Below are 16872 nucleotides of genomic sequence, written 5' to 3'. Positions count from 1 at the left end.
CAGATTCTAAGAGGAGATTCTCCCCAAATTTAAGAGTACAAGGAACAAGAATAGAGATCAGAGAGTCTGGAAATGAACCGCAAAACACCAATAAAGAAAACATCAGAGAAAGTGAGCAGGAGGTTTTGGTAGCCAGTAGAGTCTGTTGTCTGCACAGCTGAGAAATAATGGAGTCAGAGTGGTCGACTCTTTGAGTCATGTTTGAGAGGTCAGGAAAGATGAGAACAGAGATGAGACCTTGGATTGACTCTGAAACAGGTCACTGTTACTCTCATCATTTTTGATTTCAGACCCTTTTCATTTCAACCCGAATGCTATTGATCAGTGTGGGTGTGATAGGTTTTCCAACTCCAACAGAATTTTAAAGTAACTTTGGATGACTTCCCAGGATGAGACCAGAGAGCCAATGACTATTGACTGTCTCTTCTCCAGTTTCTAAACTATTTCCTCATCACCTCTATAAATATGCTGCCCCCTACGCTTTTCATCATTTCCCTTGTAATCAATATGAAAATAATTACTATTCTATCCTATCAATAGCCTGACTTTTTAATAAGCATTTCTCGCCAATAAGAAGCACATCACAACTTTCTTTTCCTACAATAAGAATGAAAAGAAAATGTGGTTAGTAAAGGACAAACGGGGGAAAGGAAGATAGCCTCATGCTTCCTGGGGACATGTTCAGGGGAGAATACAGAATAGTTTCAGAAAATAGGATTAGTTATAGAATACGGCATCATTGTTGAGTGATTCAATATTAATACATATAATTATTATATCTTTAGAACTTTTTTCTCTACTATTCCCAGCTATTATCCCCCAGTGGACTTGACATAATTTATATACATATCTCTGTGAAAACACTGGTGTAAAGTCAAACAGAAGAGAAAATCCAAAGTAATGAAAAACAGAGGGAAGTCATGGGTGTCAGGAAACCAAGGCTAAAGTAAGTTATTACAAATAAGCACATTCCTTAGCTCTGAGATTTCTGGAAGGCAAGGCAATAAGAGGAAATTTAAAGAACTATGGTTTTACCTTTTTGTAAAAACATGTTGCATTTTCCAGATGATAAGCTCCTGTAAGAATAGAATAAAATTTGTGTAAAAATACAGCATGTAGTAAGAACACAGATTTTTGGAGTCAGGAATATCTTAGTCCAAAGTCCCATTCCACAGCTTACTAGTTGAGTGGTTCTAAACCTTAGGCTTTTTATATTTAAAATGAAGTTCAGTGTCTCTACATAGAATTGAGCTAAGAGTTTAAAAAATGAAATAATGAACTAAGAATGTTTAGGAAAGTTCGTGGAAGTAAGTGCTCCATAATGTTTATTATTAATTATTAATTAATTATTAGAGAAAATATGGTGTCTAATTCCCTAGATTGCCTAAAGCCTGGCATGTCGTTTGCTACTTTGTTGTCACTCAGTAAGCTTATGCCAAATGAATGAATAAATGAATGAATTCACTCCATAGACCTGTTTTCTGTGATACACTAATTAGTATTTCTTGCAAAATGATTCTGTGGTATAGATAAAGGACATGCAGAATTAAACCAAGAAGTTTCCTTGCAATGGAGTCCTTTATTGCTAATATAAGTTATGACCATCTAAAATTTGAATTTTCATATAAAGATTTTTCCTTTTGTTTCATTTTATTTGGGTTTTAATATAAACCTCTTTTCTTTGACTATTTCATAGGATTATCATTTTGAGGTACCTACTTTAGGAGGTGCTGGTTTGTCGTCTTTTCCAATGAATATCAATAACACCAAACATGTCAATAATTTAATATTTGCCAGGCACTGTTCTAACTACTTGAACTAACTCATTTAATATTCAACACAATGCAATTAGTTAGTTTTACTTTGATTTCCACATTACAGGTAAAGAATTTTAATCTTTTCTCCAAAGTTACAGATGTAGTAATACCTGGGATGAGTCTTAGACACAAGTGCTCTGTATTAATGGCATACCTAGAGTATTTAAAACATTGATGTGGGTCATTTTTTTTAACACCCCATCTCCTCTATCTGACAAAATTATTTTCAGTAAGATTCATGTATGATCAGTAACAATCCTTTTCTCTGTTAACTCTTTAATTTTAAGAAAATTAAATTTTTAAAAAGTAAATTTGAACTTTATTTATATTCAGTAAATAGTTAAAATGTGATATAAAACCAACACTTATCAAACAAAAATTTTGCACTGTGCATTTCTCTCTCTGTTTCACTATTTATAAAGTTTTATATGCAGTTTTAAAGTTAAGTGGTTGGATATGATTTGAGTTTGGTTCCTTTATTTTTATAATTTTTTTGGCATTATTATTTATTTAAGTTCCTATTTAAACTAAGGAATAAGTATTACCACTGGGATAAAGCCAAAAATATTTCCTGAGAAAACTTGAATGAACTAAATCCTTGAGAACTTAATTTGAAAAGAAATACATACAGCTGGGTCCACATGGGTCAGAGGCCAATTGTATAACTGGAAATTTTCAGAGTGAGTTTCCATGTAGAATAATATATTTACTAAAGGATGCATAACACATACATAACACATAATACGTGTGTTAATTTGAAGCTCACACAGAATTATTAAAACTTGGTAGTGACTGTAGCAATTATTTAGAGCTTAGTCAAACAAAAGACATTTCGAGGAGGAGTACTTCCTGAAAATCACAGAAATTTTAAAAAATTAAATAAACATTTTTAAAAATTTAAAAAATAAAATCATGGAAATTAAAAAAATTGAAATTAGTTGATTTACAATGTTGTGTTAGTTTCAAGTGTACAGCAAAGTGATCTAGGTATACTATATATATATATATATATATATATACACACACACATACACACATATATGACTGTGTGTGTATACTCTTTTTCCCTTATAGGTTATTAAAAAATATAGAATATATTTCCCCGTGCTATACAGTAGGTCCTTGGTAATCTATTTTATATACAGTACCTCTGCATGCATGCCTGCATGCAGGGTAGTATAACAAAGACAGACTTTTATTAGTTTTACTGTCTTCAGTTGTCTGCAATGCACCCACCTTATTGCCTACAAAGGGCAGATGGCTTTTGTGGGGCCAGCTTTCATGTGCCCCTGTTCTCAGGCCAGAATAGTAACCACTCTAACATACTACTGGCTCTCATGAAGAAGCAGCCATATTTAAAGCAAATTCAGTTCCATTTTAATTCAGACCTTTATGAAATGTTTCCATAACTGATACCAGTTGGCTTATTAATGGTTATGAAGAGTTGCTCTACTTTTCTATTGGGAGCTTTATGTGATGACATTGCTTTTGTCTTCCTGTTACCCCTTCACACGGTCACACCGTTTGCCAGGGAGGACCTCCCCCAGTCTGGCATTCACACTGCCTGAGTCCCACTCCTTACATGGACATAAAGAGTGCAGAGGTCACTACCACTCAAAACCAGCTTGTTCCACTATGATGCCCAAGAAATAAAGAGCTAGTAAAGGGCACCAGAAGGAGGCTATTGCTTTTACACGTTAAGGCCACACTCTGTATTTTAGTAGATTCTTGGCTTTGGCTAAACCATAATTCAACTTCTGGTTTGTACATGTAATCCTGAAGTAAGCTCGCATTCTGATTGGTGCAGTTCGTGGATGATTAAAGCCCCCTCCTCCTGAAACTTTAGGAATTCCCAAAGTTTCTTGATCTTTTCTGCTTTCATGCTTTATGCCTTGCTGTGGGTACTTTAAACCATCTCTTTTTTAATTCTCATATAAAATATAGAGATGAAAGAAATGGAGGAGAATGGAGGGGAAAAGATAGAGATAGAGACAAGACAGAGAAAGAAAAAGTAAAAATGTATACTCAGAGAGATAATTTACCTGATGTTCGCACCCCACCACTTTTAATGTTAAGAAACCATCTTTCTATTCCTATTGTCCCTAGCAATTCCAACAGTTGGAGTTAGAAGTTACCTAGTCTTTCTTCCACATGGCCCTTCTTTCATCCCCATGTTATTTTTAAGGATATTTTCCTATCTTTCCATACACTTTATTTTTTAAATGAATTTTATTGGAGTATAGTTGATTTACAATGTTGTATTAGTGTCAGGTGAACAGCAATGTGAATCAGTCATACATATAAATATATCCATTCGTTTTTTCCCATAAAGGTTATTGCAAACTTTTGAGTAGATTTTCCTGTGCTATGCAATAGATTGTCATTAATCATCTGTTTTATACAGTAGTATGTATGTGTTATTTCCACCTTCCCAATTTAATTAAGGAGTAGCATAAAGTCTTTATCCCATTTCATAGATAGAAACTTTATTGTTTGAACAAGGCCCTTCAGTATTAGCTTTTGTCCCAAGCTCTCATCAAGACATATTTTCTTAGTAAATCACTTCACCTCATAAAAGCCATTTTGGGTAATAAAAATGGTTTTACAACTTTGTGTATATGTATAGCCTTAATCAGGATAAATGATAAAGAAGCATTAATAAACTTCAGTGGCCACATTCCATCAAATTGGTTAAACTCCATTCTAAAAACAGAACAGTAGACATTTTTTGCTTTAAATCAAGTTCTATGTAACCCTGATTTGAGACTACTTTAGAAAGTAGGATAAAATTTATTGGGATACAACTCCCAGTCCAGGCCTTAAACTCTCATCATAAACAAACAAGTAATTTTCTACCAAATTCCTGACATGGGCCAAGGAATGGTTCAATAAATGGTAATATAATTAAGTTCAGATACTCAAAGCCAATCACAAGAGCTAAGATGTGGCCTCCATATAATCTTATAATTAGCATTTTGTCTAACATGAAGCTTCACAATTTATTAGTTCAGGGAAAAACTGGAAATCTTTAGATAGTGAACATGGAGAAAAAGAAATGAAAATATTAAGTTAATTTGAATAACTTTGGGGGGAAAAAAGAATGAGCTGTCTCTAAAATACACCTGAATCATTCAAAAAAATGACTTTAGATTCTTACACTTTCCTGAGGCTAGCAGGTGAAATCTCCTTAAATTACTCAAAGGAAGGATACCTGTATTTGAAAGTATTATTAAACCTATGAGGTATGTCTAAATCTAGTATTATAAAATCTGTTACTGTCTTTAAGTTTGAGCCACATGTTCAATTTTATTAAAATAATCTTTGAAGCTGAATTTAAGGAGTATAGGGAATTTTGACACTGGAAGACAGATCAGGCAGGGTTTTATAATAATCCTTTATCAGTTTGAAAGAGTAAGCAGAAAAAGACTTTTTCTATTGTCTGATTACATGATTTCAAACAATATGAAGACTTTTACAAAGAAATAAATGTTTTTCGTTAGCAATAATATGTTTTCCCCTTCAGACTAATATGGTTTTTAATAAACATAACACTGCAGGTCCAAATTAATGTCTTGACAAGCTAATTATAAAATATATTATCACTATAGCATTTTTTAATATTATTGATTTTTTATTTATTTTTTCGTGTTATGCAATGATTTTTATACTTTTTTCCACTATAGCTGGTTTACAATTTTCTGTCAATTTTCTACTGTATAGCATAGTGACCCAGTTACACATACATGTATACATTCTTTTTTCTCACATTATCATGCTCCATCATAAGTGACTAGACCTAGTTCCAGTGCTACACAGCAGGATGTCATTTGCTAATCCATTCTAAAGGCAATAGTCTGCATCTGCTAACCCCAAGCTCCCAATCCATCCCACTCCCTCCCCCGCCCCCTTTTGCACAGCAAAGGAAACCAAAAAGAAAACAAAAAGTCAACTTACACAATGGGAGAAAACAGTTTCAAATGATGCAGCGGACAACATACAAACAACTTATACATCTCAGCAAAAAAGCCAACCACCCAATGGAAAAATGAGCAGGAGACCTGAATACACATTTCTCCAAGGAAGATACACAGATAGCTAACAAACACATAAAAAAATGCTCAACATCACTGATTATATTGATTATTTTTATCATTTTACAAGCATTCACATTATTTGGCTTATCTGCTAATGTTGAGATTGTCCTGTCACATGCATTTTTTTTCCTTTGCTTGTAAACATGGCTGTTTCTTAAACTACATATTTCCCAAGAGAATCCTTCATTTATCAGGAGGAAAAATTAAGAAATGGCCATGTGTAAAATATCCTGACAATTCGGTTTATAAGCTGTGTTTCTTAGTTCAGGACAGTGGATTCCTTTTCCCTGAAATCTTCATTTTTTCCTCATATGGTTAAACGATTGGATTTAGAGACTTTTCAAACTTTTAAGAGACTTCTAAATTTGTATTCCAAACCTCTGAAATCTTTCATTCATGAAAAATTCATTAAAGTTATACAGTGCTGACACTGAAAGTGTCTCAGTTGTTTTCTCATAGAAAATATTTATGTAGAAGTCTATTAATATACATATGACAAATACACACATGCTTTTTTGTGGTTATAAATTTGCTGCTAGGAGAATAAGCTTTTAAATTCAAATGAATAGCCAGCACCCTTTCAGTGTATTTATATTTTTACCTGTATAATGGCAACATGGAGAAAATGAATTATATATGCCATGTGGAAAAAATGTCACCTGAACCTTTATGAATATTTGATTTTTTTTAAATTGAGAAACAGTTCTTTTTAGGGCAGAAGCCATTGAAGAAATGAACTGTCATAATGCATTTAGAATTCTTTAAGCAGATTTGTAATTCGTCTGTTGTTCTTCCACTTCCCAATTTGTTGTTCACCATCTAGCTCTTCAAGTCAAATAAGCAATCTGTGGTTCTTCATATGTGATGTGACTCATAAATGAAAAGGGATAATCTTTTTCTGGAAGAACCATTTACTCTTGTTTTCAGAAATATCAACAACCCTCGTTCTACTAAATGCTTACAGTGAGAAAAGGAATTTGAGTTTTTATGTTTGAAGAATCTTTGATTTTCTGTTTTGGTGGCATTGCAGTCCTAACTAGATTTCAGCAGTTCCAATGATCTGTACCTATTTGAGAGGAGAGACCCTGCCTATCGCATTCACCATTATCTTCTCTGTGCTTGACAACATGCCAGATGCATGATTGACAGGAACATAGATCTGTCGAATCAATGTATAAATGCACAAAGCTGTGTAACCTGTGCTACCATTAATGCTCATGTTCCACATATGTCTGTGAGCTTACAATAACGTAAATTCTTTAAGAATTCTTGAAGCTTTAAATTAATTTCATGTACCAATTATCTAAAATATTATCCTATATAGATTATCATTTTTCAAAGAATATAAGTAGATGAGAATACATTTCATTCTACACATATTTTAAGCATCTGATGATTTAAGGTTCTTCAAGTTCATAAAAGGCCTCGTTTTAAATCACCTTTACATGTTACTTTAGGCATGAATATGAGAGATGAGAAAACTTATGCTAATCCTATGATATATTTAATTTTTTTTAATTTAGCTTATTTTTTTTCATTTATCTTTCTGGAAAATTTGTGGAGACTGATGTTCTTGTTAACTTTTGGGAGGTTTCTTTTGAAACCTGGACATTCACTCTGTGTGTGCATTTATTAAATTAAGCTCTATTATACTTCTAATATTTGACAAATAGTTACAAAACAGCAGTTGTTTGTGGCTCAGCCTAACATAAATCCATATTAGTAATATGATGGGTGTTTATCGATGGGTCATCACTATGTATGGGCACTTCGTGTGTGTCTTATTGCATTCAGACAACACCCCCTTGAGGTATAGGTAATTTTATTAATGTTATTTCATTGAGGAATTAACACACTCAGCAAACTGTGACATTGGCATTTGAACATTAGAAATCTGAATCTGAACCTGTAGACTCTTAATTATTATGCCTTTCTATCTCCCACAATAAAACAATTACTTGCAAATTAATTATCTGGTTTACGCAGTATATCCCTATCATGATTGATTACTATTCATTAAGTTGAATATTCCTTCTAGAGGACTGGAATTCTACGTAAATATTGATCAAGGGTGAACTCTAAATGAAAGGCTTTGAAGTGCATTACTTCTTCTGACAGGCAATAATGGTTATAATAAATTAAGTTTTAATTAGTATTATAAGTGTAAGCACTTTATACCTTGCTGTTATTCTTTTTTTTTTAAGTTCTGACGTTTTCTTTTTTTTTATTTCTTTATATATATATTTTTTCTACTGCACAGCATGGTGACCCAGTTCCACATACATGTATGGGTTTTAGCCTTAGTTTAGCTCCTGAGTTCATTCCTTTATATAATATGTGGAAGAAGTTCTGCTGTGTACAATCTTTCATAATACACATAGTCAACAAGTGGGTTGACTGTTTTCACACTTTAAAGTATGAAAACAAAAGTAAGATGAATTAAGAAAAAGATTGGGAGAGGAGTAGCCGGAAAAAGGAGTGGTATTCTGAGAATAAGTGGATTTAAAAGAACTCTTTTTATTCAAAGGTAATTCAGGTTTGAAGAGGAAGTACTTCTCTTGACATGGAAATCATGTGGGACAAAAAACACATTTCTTACAAAACAAACATATTTATGCTCATATGGTTGCCAACAAAATATTTGTGCTTTCATAAGTTCCTCCTTATGTGGAATATACCAGTTATATTTTCTGCCACAGCATTATTCTAAAGCATTTGTTAAACTCAAGTGCTAGGGTGTAATAAGTTTATGAAAATTTCCAATAAAAGCCTAAAACTGCTACAACTGCTACTAGGACTTTATAATTTAATAAAGATATTCTGATGAGGCTTGACAAACACCCTAATATGGAGGAAATAAGAAAATCTGACACTGACTTATGGAAGTCCTAATAATTGGTTTTAGATTTTATATTGGTTAAATAATAAAGGGACCAAATACTGAACTCTGGCTCAGATACTAGGGCAATCTTTGAGTAAGTTTCAACTATATTAACTTAAAGAATGAAAAGTAGTTTCTCTTCTTCAGTGCTGTAGGACTAACAATAATGTTGATAATAATATTTATATAGTGCTTATATAGTGCTTAAAATGTTCTAGATATATTTTAAAGCACTTTACCTTCTTCATTCATTTACATTCCATAATAAATTTTGGGATAGAAATTGACCTTATGCTAGTTTTATAGATGAAAAAAATACAGGCAAAAGAAGGCAAGTCACTGCTCTGAATTATTGTCTTTGGAGCACAGTCAAATGCGTCTACATATCACAGTCACTTGGAAACAATGAGAGAGATTGGAGACAGGGCCTTGAAAGAAAAAAAAATGTCAATTGATGTCACCAGCGACACAAAAACTGAATGCCTTCAGTTTCTGCTAAAGAAATGGGTGTAGTTACATTTGTGTACTGCAAGCAAGCATGTTGATGGATTACTGATTCTACCTCCTGTTTTGGTGGCAGATTCAACTTCTTACGCCATTTGAAGACTGTTGACCAGGCATGCATGTTAAGGCATCAGTAATGCTAATAACACTTTTCAATATTTTTAGGCCATTTCCCCTAAACTGGGTATTGCTTTCTTTTCTCTTCCCTTCCTTTCTAGTCCCTTCCCTTTCTCTTTCCTTCCAGTTTTACTACTCTTTTATTCATAAATAAGTTCAAATCATAAATTGTGTATTAATCTAGCTGTAGAAATTAATCTAGACAAGAAAGATGCAGTGTTCATACCTAGGTTTAAAAGGCTTGAAGCAGAATTCCCATCATGCTCAGCTGTAATGAACCTAGCTAGGTTCATTTGATCTCTGGCCCCGCTCCGTGGGTTAGGGATCCGCCATTGCCATGAGCTGCAGTGTGGGTCGCTGATGCAGTTCTGATCCAGCATTGCTGTGGCTGTGGTGCAGGCCAGCAGCTAGAGTTCCAATTTGACCCCTAGCCTGGGAACTTCTATATGCAGGTGTGGCCCCAAAAAGACAAAAAAGAAAAAAAAAAAAAAAAACAGGCTCGAAGCAGCAACAAACAATTAAGAAATAACTATGTTTAGGGTCCAAGGCATCACTGCATTCACACAGAGGCAACTCCACTAATATTGACTTCTTGAGGTGACAACATTGGTGTTCCAATTATTCTCTTTGAAAGAATCCAGAGATATAGACATGGTTTGTGGAAATTATATTCTTTGAAAAATAAAACAACCTCATCTACCTAGGTTTTCAACAAATAAGTTCATGTTTGATAGATAGAAAGTGCATATTTTTATGATTCTTGTTATGCCTAAAATGTGACAAAATAAAGATTGTCAAAATATAGACCTTAAAGAAAAACTACCATGTACTTCCCATTGCTGAAGTGGCAGAAGAAAGAACATGTTAGAGTGAAAATTAGAATTGTCATGGATAGAGTAAAAACAACTAAAAAATCTTACATAGCAAACAGCCTCTCGCCCTAAACTGATCTCTTGTTATGGTAATTTAACATACTTCATTAACCAGCTATTCTATTTTGTTCAAGGTTGCATATAAACACCAATATCAGAAAGTCTGGCTTTGAAGTTTGAAGTGTCTTACCCTGAGAACATTGGATATTAATTTTTGAACAAACTGTTATTCCATTGGGAATAAAGTACCAGGAAATGCTTTATCATCCTATCTGCATGGAACTCCCATCTCACTTACTTAATATTTTTTAAAATCCCAAGAGAGGAAGGTGTAACTATTATAGAAATCACTTTCTTTTAGGGCTGTATCAGTTGTTTCTATCTACCATAAGCCATTGAATTTAATGCATGCCTTCTAGAAGTTTCTTCATTAAAAGCAAAAAAAAAAAAATTGCTCCTTAGCATTGATGCAAAGAATAAATGCCTTTTTTTTTTTTTTTAATTTAAGGCACAGGTCACTTACTGTAAGTAAGGCACATTTGTATTTAAATAAGCAATGTCTTTATATAATTAATGTGAATTCTAACCCTTATTGCTTTTTCAGATATTTCACACATGCAATTATTCCCTTTCTTGTCTTTGTCATCATCAGTTATACCTTTGTTTCTGTCCTAGATCATTGATTCATAGATGATGGATTGATAGACAGATAGGTATGTTGATCTTATATTTGATCTTATATCCTCCTTGGTAGCAATGGCTCCATTTATTCTACTTAAGAGAAAAATACTTTGAAATCTTTATTTCTTCATCTTGAACCCATTTTAACCATATTTTCTTCCTTAACACTCCATTGAAAGTCTAGTCAAGAACTTTTCCGAGTCACTGATGACTTCTTCATTGTCTAACCCAATGACACTTGATCACAGCTTATTCTTTCATAAATCTTTGACAAAATTGTTCACTTTTTCTTCTTCTTTAAGTACTTTATTCCTTTGATTTCTAGGACACTGGATTCTCCCAGCCCTTCTATCTCAAGGTTACTCCTTCTAAGTCTCTGTTACTGGTTTATTTTCCAATGTTAGATTTTCAAGCACTCTAGGACTTAGGGCTCAGTTCTGGGACCTCTTCTCTTCTCTATTTATGCCAATTTCTTTGGTGACCTCATCCATTCTCACGGTTTTAAATAGTACTCTGATGCTACTACAGAACCAAACTTGCTGTTAAAATCTAGACTTGAGTGTTGAACTACTTAGTGGCATTTTTCTGGCCATCTAATAGATCTTTTAAACTTAACACTTGACTTTTCTTTCCAAACTTCCTCCTTCTCCAGTGTTCCCCAACTCGGTGAACCCTAGCCATTAGTTCACCAATTGTTCAGATCATAAATTTTGGCACCTTCCTTGAGGCCTTTGCCCTCCTTCTCTTCTATCTCCTTTAAAACTGGCAAAAATTATACCTTCCAAAGAGAATCGAAATTTTACCACTTCTAATCCTAAGAACCTAGTTTGATTTCTTTCAGGCTTTAACTCAATAGATTCTAACTGGTCTTCTTGCTTCCAGTCTTATTCATTCAAGTCTCTTTATCCCATAGAAACAAGAGTGATTCTTTGTAAAACAAAATAACGTATCATGCTACTCAACCTACTTGACCTTTCTACAGTCTTGACCTATATGCCATCACCTATGTCATCCAGCCTCTAGGTAGCTCTCATAACTAATTTCCATCACTCTTCTCCTTATTCACTTAGATCCCACCAAACCAGATTTCTTGTTTGTTTGTTTGTTTGTCTTTGGTTCTTTGAAAATCTAAACATGATGATAGGAACCCCAAGACTCTTTGCTCTTAGGGGATCCTGAACTGCAATACTTTCCGTACAAATATTTGAATGGTTCAACTCTTATTGCTTTGTTCTGACCTTTGCTAAAATGACAGCACCTCAAAGGACATTCCCTCTGCCCTATCTTAAGTGTTAGCTTTCCTCATTCTCTCCCCTTAACCTGTTTTCTTATTTTTTTCAAAGCACTGATCAATCCCTGACATTATGTTTTGTATGACTTTGTCTACAATTTTTTCTCTTCAGTGTTCCTGCTTGGAATGTAAGTCCCATGAAGGTGAACACTTTCTCTGTTTTGTTCACTACTGAATCTCTAGTGCCTGGAACATAGCAAGTGCTCAGATCAACATGTGCTGAGCAAGTCATGGTTACCATTTACCTATTCCCCTTACTTTCATGTTTAATTCAAGGCTTTTTTTTTTTTTTCTTTTCTTTTTTTTTTTTCTTTTTAGGGCTGCTCCTGCAACATATAGAGGTTTCCAGGCTAGGAGTCTGTTTGGAGCTGCAGCTGCTGGCCTATACCACAGCCACAGCAGCGGGGATCTGAGCCACGCCTGTGACCTACACCACAGCTCACAACAATGCTGGATCCTTAACTCACTGAGGGAGGCCAGGAGTCAAACCCACATCTTCATGGATACTAGTTGTGCTCATAACCCACTGAGCCACAATGGGAACTCAGACATCTTATAATTTTATCCTACTTACTTTTCTACCAATCATTCCTCTTATTAGTTTAATAATTGTTTTTACACTTTAATGCAACATACATATTTTCTATTTGATGGTATCTCCATTTTTATACAACTGGGTTAGACTTTTCGAAGTTGTAGAACTAGTAATATATTCTGTTCCTTTTTTAGCTGGCATCCTAACAACTAAATAACTTGTGGAAAGCTGAAGTATATGTAAAGATTGAGTCTTCCTGTCAAATTTATGCCTAAGATATGGAATTGAGCATATAATCATATGTTCAAAATGTTTGATTTACCCCAACTAGAATACATATTTCAGAATGGGGGGGGGAATGGTGAGAGAAACCATGAAAAACTCAGTATACCTCAAAGAACAGACGTAAGAAAAATTTGCCTTTAGACTTTTTTGCTCCTATTAAAATTTTCTAGCATTAATGGCTTCAAATATTTCACAAAAGTGGCAATAAAATTCAGGCAGCTTCTAAGGAACAAAAAAAAAAAATCATGCATAAAGAAAGAACTGGAGATAGAAGTATGTTCAATTTTTTTTACCCTGAACTTGCTTTAGAAAGAACTGTTTGGCTGTACAGATTATAAGAAATTAGATGAAGTTAACCAAGAAAAATATATTTCTATCTCAAGAGACTTGAGAGGGTAGACTGTTACTTTTGGGGATGGCTTAAGTCCTTAGATGTAGGAGGATGAATTAAATAAATCTTATAATTACTTCTTGCTCTATTGAATCTCTTTTTCTATAATCCTATGGCCTTTTCTACTTGAAAAGAAAGTAGAATCTTTATTTGCCAGATTCAAAGTGTTAGTATGGCATGGTTTTTAAAATTTATTTTTAATTGAGATATAATTGACATGTAACATTAGATTAGTTTTAGATGTACCACATAATGATTTGATATTTATATACAGTGTGACATGTTTATATTTGATTTATAATAGGGACCTACTGGTGATATTTGAGCAATACATAATTTCCTCCTGGTGCAGGAAAGAAACATGTAATTACCATCTTTCTATCCAAATTGCTACATGCAGATAATCATGTACTCTCACTCTGAAAACAAAACCAAAATAAATAAATGAACAAAGCAGACAAAACTAAAGCGGATAAACTCTTCCGTAAGAAACAAATTTCCTGAATGCACTATTACAAACCCAGTACAGAGTCTTCAACTGAAAGTGTAAATGCTATTGGTATTTGGGAATTTTGAAAATGCTACTTATCTTCCTTCAAAAGTTTCCTAACTCAGTTCAATAACTGTGGAAACCACACTTAGAAATATATTGGCTCTAAATTATACAATAATAGTTAATATTTGTGAGCATTTTCTATGTGTCAAGTACAAAACACCAAGTTTACATTGTAGGTACCATTATTATTCCCAATTTACAGATGAAGAAACTGAGACACAGAGAGGCTGAGACCTTTCCAAGATCACATAGTTTGTAAGTGGTAGAACCATATTGATACCCAAGTGCTATAGCTAGAGAGCCCACATTTTCACATTTCTATTTTGAGACTCGTGAATCTAAAAATTTAAGAACATTAAATAATTTTAGCTGCATATTAAGGCAAAAAAATCTTTTGTAAATTGAGTTCATTTAAGAGATTGTTTACATTTATATTATTTTTAATAGAAAGCTGTTAAAATTAGAAACATTTGTTAAAAGTTTTTATTTGGTGATTAAAACAATTTTGTACATAGTAAAAAATTTAAAAAAAAACAAACACTTGACTCATACGTCAATAAAAGTATCAAAGACAATCTTATCATTTTGGGTAAAAGGAAGTGACACCAGTATGAAAATGGAGTAAGGTATTATCTAGGGAAATGTTTTAAATATCCTATGTGGGTTTTAAGGAAAACCATCTTGTTCAGGTTACTTAGGGCTTAGAATGTTTTACAATAAAGGCGTATGTGACATTAAGGGAGTGAAATCACCTCAGTTTTCAAATATACAAATAGTCACACAGCCTAACATTATGGGCACTCACAAACACTCTAGCTGGGCTTTGGAATGAGGGAACACAGTTCAGTTCCGGTCTTCACTTCCTCTCTACAGAGATATATGGATTTATCCCTTCCCTCGTGCTTTGCTTAAAAACAGTCTGTATTGAGATATAATCCACATAGCATAAAATTCACATTTAAGGAATACAATCTAACATATTTATATGTATGTGGACAGAGCTAACCAGCCATCAGCACAATTTAAGTTTAGAATGTTTTCATCTCTCCTGAAATAATTACTGTACCTATTATCACTCGCAGCTTGTCCTCTCCTCTCCTAGCCCTGGGTAACTACAAATCTATTTTCCATTTCTATTGATTTGCCTATTCTGGAGATTTCAAATCAATGCAGTTATACAATGTATGGTCTTTTATAGGCTTCTTTCACTTAGTATAATGTTTTCAAGGTCCATTCATATTGTAGCATGGATCATTACTTCATTTCTTTTTATGGCAGAATAACTTTTAAGTGTATGAATATACCACATTTGGTTCATATAGTCATCATTTTATAGACATTTAGGTTGCTTACACTTGGTAGTTACGAATAATGCTGCTGAACATTAATGCAGGAGTTTTTGGTGAACATATTTTCATCTCACTTGCATATACATCTAGAATGGGAAGTGCTGTGTTATATGGTAAATCTGTGTTTAGCAATTTAGTAAATGCCAAGTTAATTGTTCAAAGTGACTGAACATTACGTTCTCACCAGAAACGAATGAGTGTTCCACTTTCTCCACAATCTTGTTTGCACATATTATTGTCTGACTTTTTGATTAAAGCCATTTTAGTGGTTCTGAAGTGGTATTTCATTGTCAATTTTTTTTTTTTTTGCATTTTCCTAGTGGTTAATGATGCTGAGCATCTTTTCATGTGCTTATTGGCCATTTGTGTATTTTCTTTGTAGAAAATGTCTATTCAGATCCTTTACCCCCTTTTTTGGTGAATATCAAATTGTATTCTTTTTAATTTTAAATTTTTAATATATTTTGTTATTAAAGTATTAAAAAATTGCTGTACAATGTTGTGCCAATTTCCTCTGTACACCAAAGTGACCCAGTCACTTTTAATGTATATACATATACATTCCTTTTCCTGTATTTTCTTCTATCATTGTCTATCTCAAGAGACTGACTATAGTTCCCTGTGCTATAGAGTAGGACCTCATTGCTTGTCCATTCTTAACCTTTACTCCTTTTTTAATCAGCTTACTTGTCTTTTTTCTATTGAATTCCTTACATATTGAATACAGTTTCCTTTCAGACACATGATTGGCAAATATTTTTTTTTCCATTCTGAAAGTATGCTCTGCTTCTAATGGCGGCAGCCTATCCATGTTTTACATCTACCACTCTAGTTGTCTCGCCTAAGACTCTATTCCTTTTTTTTTTTTTTTCTTTTACAGCCACACAGAATTTCCTAGGCCAGAGATTGAATCAAAGCTGCAGCTGTGGCCTACACCACAGCTTGCGGCAAGGCCGGATCCTTAACCCACTGAGGGAGGACAAGGATCAAACCTGCATCCTTATGGAGACAATATTGGGTTCTTAACCCACTGAGCCACAATGGGAAATCCTCTACTTCTTATATCTGTTGATTCCTGCTTACTCATAGTTTTAATAACTTCTTTTTATCATGTCTGTCATGGCTCCCTTTGCTCATAGTCACTGCTTTGTCTTCCTCTACACACTCTCAATGTCATACTCTAGTTTCTTGGTTTCAAATTTTTAAATCCCTTAAGAGGGTTTCTAAGAATGGCTGTCTCTTGTCTGGGTGCCCCTTTCTAATCTAGTCATTTGTCACTGAGGTGATTTGTTGGCTTCTGTGAATTAATCAGCCTAGAAGGACCCCTTGAAGAAAGGCTGGGTTGGGTAGTTTTCTTGAAGAAGGATACTGAGGGTCATGCAAACTCCCAAGGCTTCACTGAATGTACTATAGTGATGGGTAACAGAGACAGAAGGATAGAAAGCTGGACATCACTACTTTATTCCACCATGTAGACATAGAGAAATTATAAAAGTTTG

At 33.8% G+C, this 16872-nt stretch overlaps 1 protein-coding gene across 1 annotated transcript in view; it reads left to right on the top strand.

Moving 5' to 3' along the window:
• Positions 1 to 16872, top strand: part of KCTD8 (potassium channel tetramerization domain containing 8) — a 260307-nt gene that overhangs the window by 166920 nt on the left and 76515 nt on the right. The gene's annotated exons all lie outside the window — the stretch shown is intronic.

The sequence above is a fragment of the Sus scrofa genome, chromosome 8 (assembly GCF_000003025.6).
Source record: "Sus scrofa isolate TJ Tabasco breed Duroc chromosome 8, Sscrofa11.1, whole genome shotgun sequence".
Classification (NCBI taxonomy): domain Eukaryota; kingdom Metazoa; phylum Chordata; class Mammalia; order Artiodactyla; family Suidae; genus Sus; species Sus scrofa.
Note: the sequence above shows the minus strand (reverse complement) of the source record. Positions and strands in the feature narration are given on the sequence as shown.